Below are 9,187 nucleotides of genomic sequence, written 5' to 3'. Positions count from 1 at the left end.
ACGTTAATTAACACAACAGTTTAGCTAAATATAAACTCTGCACTAAAGTTTTGCAGTGACACAATACCGACAAAGGATACAGAAGTATTTTTAAACTATACAAAAATTTCAAATGGAAAATAATCTTGTTTCAGTTTTATTATACATTAACATATAAAAAGTCTCATTTTAGGAGTCATCTAAAGGAATTAAAACCACCTCTACAGCTATGTCTTAAATTCCAAATCTGAAAACAATTTTTTATATTTTGACTTTATAATATTCCATATTAAAACAAAGAAAATTCCAAATACATATGGCATGGCTCCTTCAAGATGGCAGAGCTCAACCAGTTGCCTGAGGAGAGCTCTTCAGCAAAAGCTTGTCAGTTTAAAAAAGGGAAGCTTATCTTGTAGCAGGACTGATAAGGAATTAAGGAGACCAGTGGGGTTCAGGAGGCTATTTATTATTTAGTGCACCGGCCTAGTTGGATTAACATCCAAAGAACTGAGCCCTGAACAAAGAGTTAATTTTTTAAGCATTTTGTTGGGTGGGGGGAGATCTGTGCACAGGCAAGCATACTACAGAAGTGAGAAACAATGGTAGTTATTCAATTAATTGAGAGATGCCTTACATCATTTCTTACTTTTCAAGGAAAAACTTGTTTTGCGACATGAATTTATCTGTCTAGTGACCTTGCAACTGCACAGCTAGAGAACCAGGGTCTCCACAATGCCTCGGAAAGGAGAAGAGATAAGGTTCACTAGCCACAGAAAAACAGGCAGTTATTTTTTAAAGGACTCCAGCTCTTTCTCTTCCTCAGGGGAAATTTGGTTTTCTTACATACAACTGAGTTTCTGATTACACATTCTTTAATTTCTTTTAATTTCCGTTCCAATCTAACACATGGTCGTAGAAGTTTTTCTAATCTAGAGCTCAAAAAAAAAATGTGGTCAAAAGATACCCTTCCTGGGTAACCTCGAGAAAGAAAAATATCTTAAAAATCAAAGAATAGATCATAGCTCTTAAGGCCTAGTAAGATAAATCCTCAGCGACCCTGGATCATGTGGGAATGAGTCATTCTAGATAAGCAGACATCCTGGATAGTCCAGAGTTAATATTATAACCATCTTATTGTAAAGGATTTTATTTCTCTAATGGAGATAATTCCATGCATTTTAAAGCCATTGAAAAGTCTTTCTTTTAAGCATAATTATAGATGAAAATACAAATCAAATAAAGAGCTGAATGAATCTGTCATGATATTGTGAAAGGAAAATAAGTAATATTAAAGTTTAAAATAATGAACATAGCATAGATAATAGTTAACATTAAGTATAGGTTATTTAAAAATTACACATAGGCTAAATAAAATTTAAGCAGCCCATCCCAGCATTGCTAACAAGTTGCAGCTGCGAGCTTATCTCAATCTTCCAAGGTATCGCCTGCCTCCAGACCCCCGCATATTTCTGTTTTCCCTTATTCCAGCTCTGTCCAGCTTCAAGGTTGACTGCTGGAGATAGCTAAATTGTAAGTTTTATCAGAATTATCACGGGTTACATAACTTACTGGCTTTGTCTAAAACCTGTATCCTGCCTTGTTTTTCCCGCCTCAAACGGCATATAAGCAGCCTGCATTCTTTGTCGGGGTCGGCAGCCGTTTTGGGCATCAGCCGCTGTCCGCCAGTGTGCCCAAATTAAAGTTCTCTTTGGTCTCCAAAGGTCTCTTTGTCTTCCTTGGCTGGAGCTTTACTGCAACAATATTACCACATGAACTAAATGTCTCCAGGCATCCACACTAACAATCCATTACAACAATCTATTATGACTGTTCTATCTTTCAATATGGCACCCAGTGTCCCAATAAGTCTCCTATGAGGGGCTGTTGGCAGCCCCTCCAGCAAAGGTTAGAGCAGCTCCTTACTCTACCTCTTCATTGCTGCTATCTTTTTCCAGCGTCAACAAGAAGAGCAAACTGCTATCCCTCTGTTGATTCTCACTTCTACCAATACGTGGCCATGGGTGCCTGCCCTGAAGTTCCATGTGACCCCAATGCTGCTGCCACTGTGATCTCTACCACTCTGCTCCTCTTTGCTTCTTCACACTTAGTTCTCAAAATGAGCTTCTCATGCACCTATCACCATTGGAGTGAAATGTCTTTTTCCTTCTATAAGACAAATCCATGAAGGAAGTCACTGCTAGGTAAAAACACCTCTGGATCCCAACTCTATATTTTAAGGAGAATTTTTTTCTTTCATTTTTAAAAAAGTACTGGTCATTCCTGCAGGTTGGCGTCCTAAAAATCAAGGATTTACCGTATCCGTAAGAAAATAAATGACAACTTAAAAATGTTAATGTCAAGATGTAGGATAGAAATTGGAAATCCTCGGTTCTTAGTGTAAACACTGAATTTCTGTGTAATAAATTTCTAGTCAAATAATCAATTTCTGCTTCAGTTTTATAATGATTATAATTAAGTCAGTAGCAAAAGAGTAAAACGTGTCATTTCTGCTTGGGAAGATGTAAAACATCTTAACTTTAGGGAGCCTGAATGTGGTCTTTGCAATCAGCAGACTTGAGTTTACAACACAACTTTACCGCTTATCATTGTGACTCTGGAAAAGTTTGCCTCTGCAAGCCCCAGTTTCCTCATCTATAATTATAAAGAAACCCCCATTAGAGAGTTGTAAGGACTTTTTTTTTTCTTCAGACAGGATTTTTGTTTTCAGACAAGATCTCACTCTGTTGCCCAGGCTGGAGTGCAGTGATGTGATCACGGCTCATTGCAGCCACAGCTTCACTGGCTCAAGCAATCCTCCCACCTCAGCCTCCTGAGTAACTGAAAGTATTGGTGTGCCCAGCTAATATTTTATTTTTTTGTAGAGACAGGGTCTTGTCATGTTGCCCAGGCTAGTCTGTAACTCCTGGGCTCAAGTGATCCTCCTGCATTTGCCTCCCAAAGTGCTGGGATTATGGGTATGAGCGACCATGCCCAGCTGAGAGTTGTAAGAATTACAATGTACTCATGTAAATCATCGAGGAAAATGTTGAGACAGACTGCGTACTGGGGTAGGGGTGGGGATCTTACCTATTGCTGATCTTCTGGGAACAGACTAAAGTCAGCTAAACTGACCTTCAGCTGGGAAAAGCAATCCTCAAATAACTGACAGCATGTAAGAATACATATTCAAAGATAATGATCTTTTTTTGTTTTTAGTTTCACAGTACTGTTTGGCTTACAGCATTCTGACAGATCTTGCTGTAAACTACACAGATACACACACACACCCCCCACACATACACACAATGTAAACATACACATGTAAGCCACTGCCACCACAACTGTCAACCAGTTAAATAGATTGTGATACAATTGCTCACAAATGTCCATATAAAATGCATCCTAGTTTCCTGTGGCTGGCTGTTGTGGTTGATCCCAGCATTCTGGCCCTGATTAATGTATGTGGGATATGTGAATTGGGGGTTTTGAAATATACCATATCTTAGTCTCCAGCTAAAGGTCAGACCCTGTTCACGTAAATAGTCCTGGGACATTGTTTCAGTTTCCCACAACATAAAATAAACTGTCACCTACAAATTACAAGTAGACTGAGAAGATTAAGTACATATGTAACAAAACAACAGCTAAATAGATAACTGGGGGATTTCTGATTTATAAGTAAATGTGCCTAGACTACTACCTTACAGTGGAATAGAACATTCAAGTCTAATATTGGTTGGCTTTCTTGCTTCATTTTTTATAATTACATTAGTGAGATATAATTCACACACTTTACAACTCATGCATTTAAGATGTTTGATTCAATGGTTTTTAGTATATTCACAGAGTTGTGGAACCATTATCACAACCAATTTTAGAATTTTTATCACCGCAAAAAGAAACCCTATACCTATTAGCAGTTGCTCTGCATATCCCATCCCCAGCCCTAGGGATCCACCAGTCTACATTTTCTCTCCATGGATTTTCCTATTCTGGATATTTCATATAAGTGGAATCATAGAATATGTGATCTCTTGTATCTGGCTCAAGAGAGACTTATCACCATATTTTCAAGCTTCATCCCTGTTGCAGCGTATGTCAGTACTTCATTCTTTTTCTTACTGAATGATATACTCTTGTATGATTGACGATATTTTATCTGTTAATCAGTTGATGGATGCTTGGGGTGTTTCCATTTTTTTGCTCTTATGAATAATGCACATACATCATGTATAAGTTTTTGTGTACACATGTTTCATTTATCTTGTGTAGTTACCTAGGAGTGGAATTGCTGAGTCATATGGTAACTCTATGGTTAACTTTTTGAGGAACTGACAGGCTGTTTCTCAAAGTGGCTGCAGCATTTTACATTCACACATCCTAATTTCTCCACATCCTCACCAACAAGTTATTCTCTGAATTCTTTATCATTACTATCCTGGTGGGTGTAGAGTGGTATTTCGTTGTGGTTTTGATATTTGCGTATCCCCGATTGCTAAAGATTTTTAAGTACATGATCTCATGTACTTATTGGCTAATTGTATGTATGTTTCATGTAATTATTGGCCATTTGGAGGTGAATGGGGAGGAGGTGTGGAATAGAATTGAACAGAATTATGCAGTAATCGGACAGGAATGATATGCTAGAGTGCAGTACTTTTTTCTTTCTGCTGGTACAATGACTGTTCTAAGGAATTATGAGTGGCTTGACTCTTGAGCCTGGAATTTGTGAGTTAACTATAAATCACTTAACCAAAGCATGATGAAAACAAAATGCTGAAGGAAGCAGTAAGATTAATAACTAAACACAACAAATGATTTTAACACCATAAATTAAAGCATAAAATGCTGAAGGAAGCAGTAAGATTAATAACTAAACACAACAAATGATTTTAACACCATAAATTAAAAAAAAAAAACAATAAGATAGAACTATACGTCTTCTGTCTATTGGTCAAAGGTGTTATCATTGGCTCCTAGGTCACAGATTAAGACCTTAGCCTGGCTGGTCTGTCTAGCAGAGTTTACTGAAGTGACGTATGTATATGTGTGTAGAGATTAAGGGAAGCAGAATGAAATAATTACAAAAATCACAACCAGTTTCTCAATGAATACAGTATGGCAAGTGCTGTATAAGCCTCATGGGTGAACTATAATATCAGTTATCCTTGCCACAACTTTGCCCAAGTTTTTAAAATTATTGCTGTCAGTGGTGGTTTGCTGATCTGGCAACTTTGTTGCCAGAGAAGGGCAACAAAGTTCCTTCCATGCCCACAGTTGTCTCTTGCTCTGGTTAGTAGCCATGAGCAGCTCATACGCATAAAACTCTATCCCGATACAACAGAAGCACCCTTAGCCATACCTATAATAGGCCCGGGGAGAGGAGGTGACTGATGCAGCAGTCACCCAATCAATAGGGTCTATGAGGAGGAATAATGGTAGAATTTTCCCAGCATGAATGCTGCTGCCCAAATTCAGAGTTGTAGAAATTGCTGTTCAGTGGGTGCCAGGAACAGACAGAAGCAGATTTAAAGGTAGCAGGACCACAAGGTAGTCATCTATGAATTCTTCCTACCAGAGTGTTCAAGGTCTCTGAGGCTGTTGATGCTATGGGTGTCCTGGCAGTAAAGGACCTCCTAATCTGAGTGTCCCAAAGTCTGTAACACAATTTCATCATGTCTTTTATAACTGAGGAAACTGATCATCACACACACACACCCACACACCCTCCAACCCTCACACTGCTTAACTATTTCTATAGCTTCCCCTTGCTCCAATATCCTTACTCCATGCCTGTAAGTCCCCGACAATTTTCTTGACCACCCACCCATCTCTCCAAAGTTCTGTTCTGCTATTCTGCCCCTCACTCCTTCACTCTCTCTGCTACTTTCTTCACTCATTTGCTTGGACCTGCCATGCCCCTTTGTTCCTCAGCATCTTTGCAGAAACTATTCCTTTTTTTCTGTAGTGTTTTCCCTGTGTTCATCCATGGAATGGTCTTCAGCATGTACCTTGACCTAGGCTTCATTTCTCAAGCATAATAGACATAATTACTAGAGCTACAGCCAGGTCGATCTACAGCCTGCAGGGAAGGGGGTGGGCGGTTCTCTGGCTTGTACTGCATGATTCACTGGGTATTTATGTCAAGTGTTCACTCAGGAGCACAAGCAGGGGTCTGTGGTCACACATTCTCTGGCCTCTCTGAGTTTTCCTCCAAGATTATACTGTGAAGGTACAGCAAGGCATCCATACTTGGGGGACACAGATTCTCAAGGAGGAGAGGTGGAGGAAGACTTTTGTTCACACTTTACTTTGTATAATGGATACTGCTGGAATATGGGCAGAATGTAGTGGACAATTTTTAAAGAAAATGGTCTGGTTTTAAATTCATAAGTGGTTTTGTAATTTTAAAATGAGGACTATAAAAAATAGTGTTGTGAAGCAAATGATCACCATCTAATGTCCCTTTTGTTTATTATACAAATAAAACTTAGAACTAAAATGAAACACTTCACACTGACTAGGATGGCTATTATCAAATAGAGAAAGCTAGATGCGGTGGCACATACCCCTAGTCCCAGCTGCTCAAAAGGTTGAGGTGAGAGGATTCCTCAAACCCAGGAGTTCAAGACCAGCCTGGGCAACATAATAAGACCCTGCCTCTAAATACTACTACCAACAAGAATACCAACAACAAGTACTGGTGAGGATGTGGAGAAACTGGAACCCTCAGACACCACTGTGGGAATGTAAAATGATGCAGTAGCTTTGGAAAACACTCTCACAGCTCCTCAAATAGTTAAACATAGAATTCCCATAATGACCCAGCAATTCCACTCCTAGATATATACTCATGAGAAGTGAAAGCATACATCCACACAAAACATACACAAAAGTCCATGCCAGCATTATTCATAAAAGCAGAAAAATTGAAAACACCATAGATGTCCATCACCTGATGTATAGATAAACAAAGTATGATGTTTCCATACAATAAAATATTATATGGCAATAAAAAGGAATGAAATACTAATATATGCTATAACATGGATGAAACTTAACACCTTAACAACATACTAAGTGAAAGGAGACAGTCACAAAGGACCATGTATTGTGTGATTCCATTTATGTAAAATGTCAAGAACAGGCAAATTCAGAGACAAAAAGTAAATTAATGGTTATCAGAAGATCAGAGTAGCATTGGGGGAAGAGATTTTAAAAAAAGAGTGACTGCTAGTGGCATGGAGTTTGTTTTGGGGCACCAAAAATATTCTAAAATTAGCTAGTTGTGAAGGTTGTACAACTCTGTGGATATACTAAAAGCCACTGAGTTGTATACTTTAAATGGGTGAATTGTAACATATGTGAATTATATATTTCAAAAGGGTCTTTCAACAAATCATGTTATACTTTGGGTTTACAGAGCAAGATGTTCCTACATAGCTTTGTGTGTCTATGGTTGACAATTTAGTAGTAGAAAGGCCTCTCAAGTTAATGAACACATTTCTCGCTCTCACGAGACAGCCTTACTGATTGCCATGAGACTAAAAATTCACATGAACAGAACCACAGTGTCTGAATGACCATGATGAACAAGAAAATGATAAATAGAAATTAGAAAATTTAAAAAAAAAAAAGGAAATGAAGTTAAAATGGGAATAAGGTGTTAGCACTGTGACAGAAAAAAGGCAAAGAAAAACAAAGCAAAAAAATGGGTGAAAAGTTGTTTTTAGTAGAGCCTCTTTAAACAAAGGGAATGCTTTCAACAGTCCCAAGCAAATTTCAGTGTCACATAGTTAAGGCCAAAATATCACAAAAATTCTAAAATAAGAGGAGGAGGATAAGGTCATAGCCCTGTTGCTGTGACTTCCCTATGTGGGACACAGTTATTGGACCTGGGTCATTCATTATATAAACATATTATGTATCTTATATATAAAATTTATATATTATTATAAGTAATATATAAACATATAACTATATATACTTATATATAAGTATATATTATAAACATGTTTATATATGTATGTATGTTTATATATGTTTATATATTATAATTATATATGTGTATATATGCATATATAATAAACATAAATATGTAATGATATATTTATAGAAAGATAACTTTATTGTAGTATAATCTATACAGCACAAAATTTACCAATTGTATGTGTATAATTCAATGATATTTTAGTAAATGTACCAAATTGTGTAGCCATCATTAATTCAGTTTTGCAATATTTTTACCAAATTCTGTAAACAATTCTGGTGGCTGCTCAGATGTGTTTTTGCTTTTGATTTTAGAAATCTGAGTTTCTTAGAAGTCTGGATTCTAGTTCAGTGGGATGTTTCTGTGTTAACTACAAATGGGTGCGTGGTCAGATAGCTGAATCCTGAACTACTCATTTTTAAAAAACGGTGTTTCCCCTCATTTATTACATTTTGAATTTTCTAAGAGGTGGCCTAGAAAAAAATATATAATTACTAATATTTTCAAGTTTGAGTGAATAAGATTAATTTTAATTCTTCATTTGCGAATAAGTTTTGATCCTTTTATTAAGGCATACTGTAAAACAACTTCATTGAGATGTAATTTACATTCTATAAATTTCACCTGTAAATTTACTGAGTTGGGTAACGATCATCATAATCCAGTTTGAGAATATTTTTGTCACTTCAATAACATCTATGGGGTGCAATGACAGTCACTCCCCTTTCCCAACCACAGCCCCAATAAACCACTAATCTATTTTGTTTCTACGGATTTCTGGAAGGCATTGTACTTTCACAAACAGATACAAAAGATGTATCAAAAATATATATCTCTTTTAACAAAATCCTATCTCTATACCAGAATTTCAGTATCTGTAATGTTTACAATTTTTAAGTAATAAATAAAAGTTACCACAAAACCTCTGAAAAACAGTCCCCAAAATGACAACTTTCTCCACCATAATATACTATTTTAAAGTTTGCAATAACCAACCCATAGACATCATGTAACATTTTCCTGATTAAAGCCAAAAGCTATCAATTCTACCTTGCTCCACCAATAACCACCCTCCCACCAAAACAAAACACTTCAGAGCACATATTGTTTATTTTATTTGCAGACAAAACTCCTGGTCTCCTTCAAATTTGGATCATAAGCTGAATCAAGCAAAGGCAACTTCCCAAAATGACATCCTACTCCACAGCTTTTTGGAGC

Source organism: Pongo abelii, chromosome Y (assembly GCF_028885655.2).
Source record: "Pongo abelii isolate AG06213 chromosome Y, NHGRI_mPonAbe1-v2.0_pri, whole genome shotgun sequence".
Lineage (NCBI taxonomy): Eukaryota > Metazoa > Chordata > Mammalia > Primates > Hominidae > Pongo > Pongo abelii.
The sequence above is the reverse complement of the archived record's forward strand: the minus strand, read 5'-3'. Positions refer to the sequence as shown.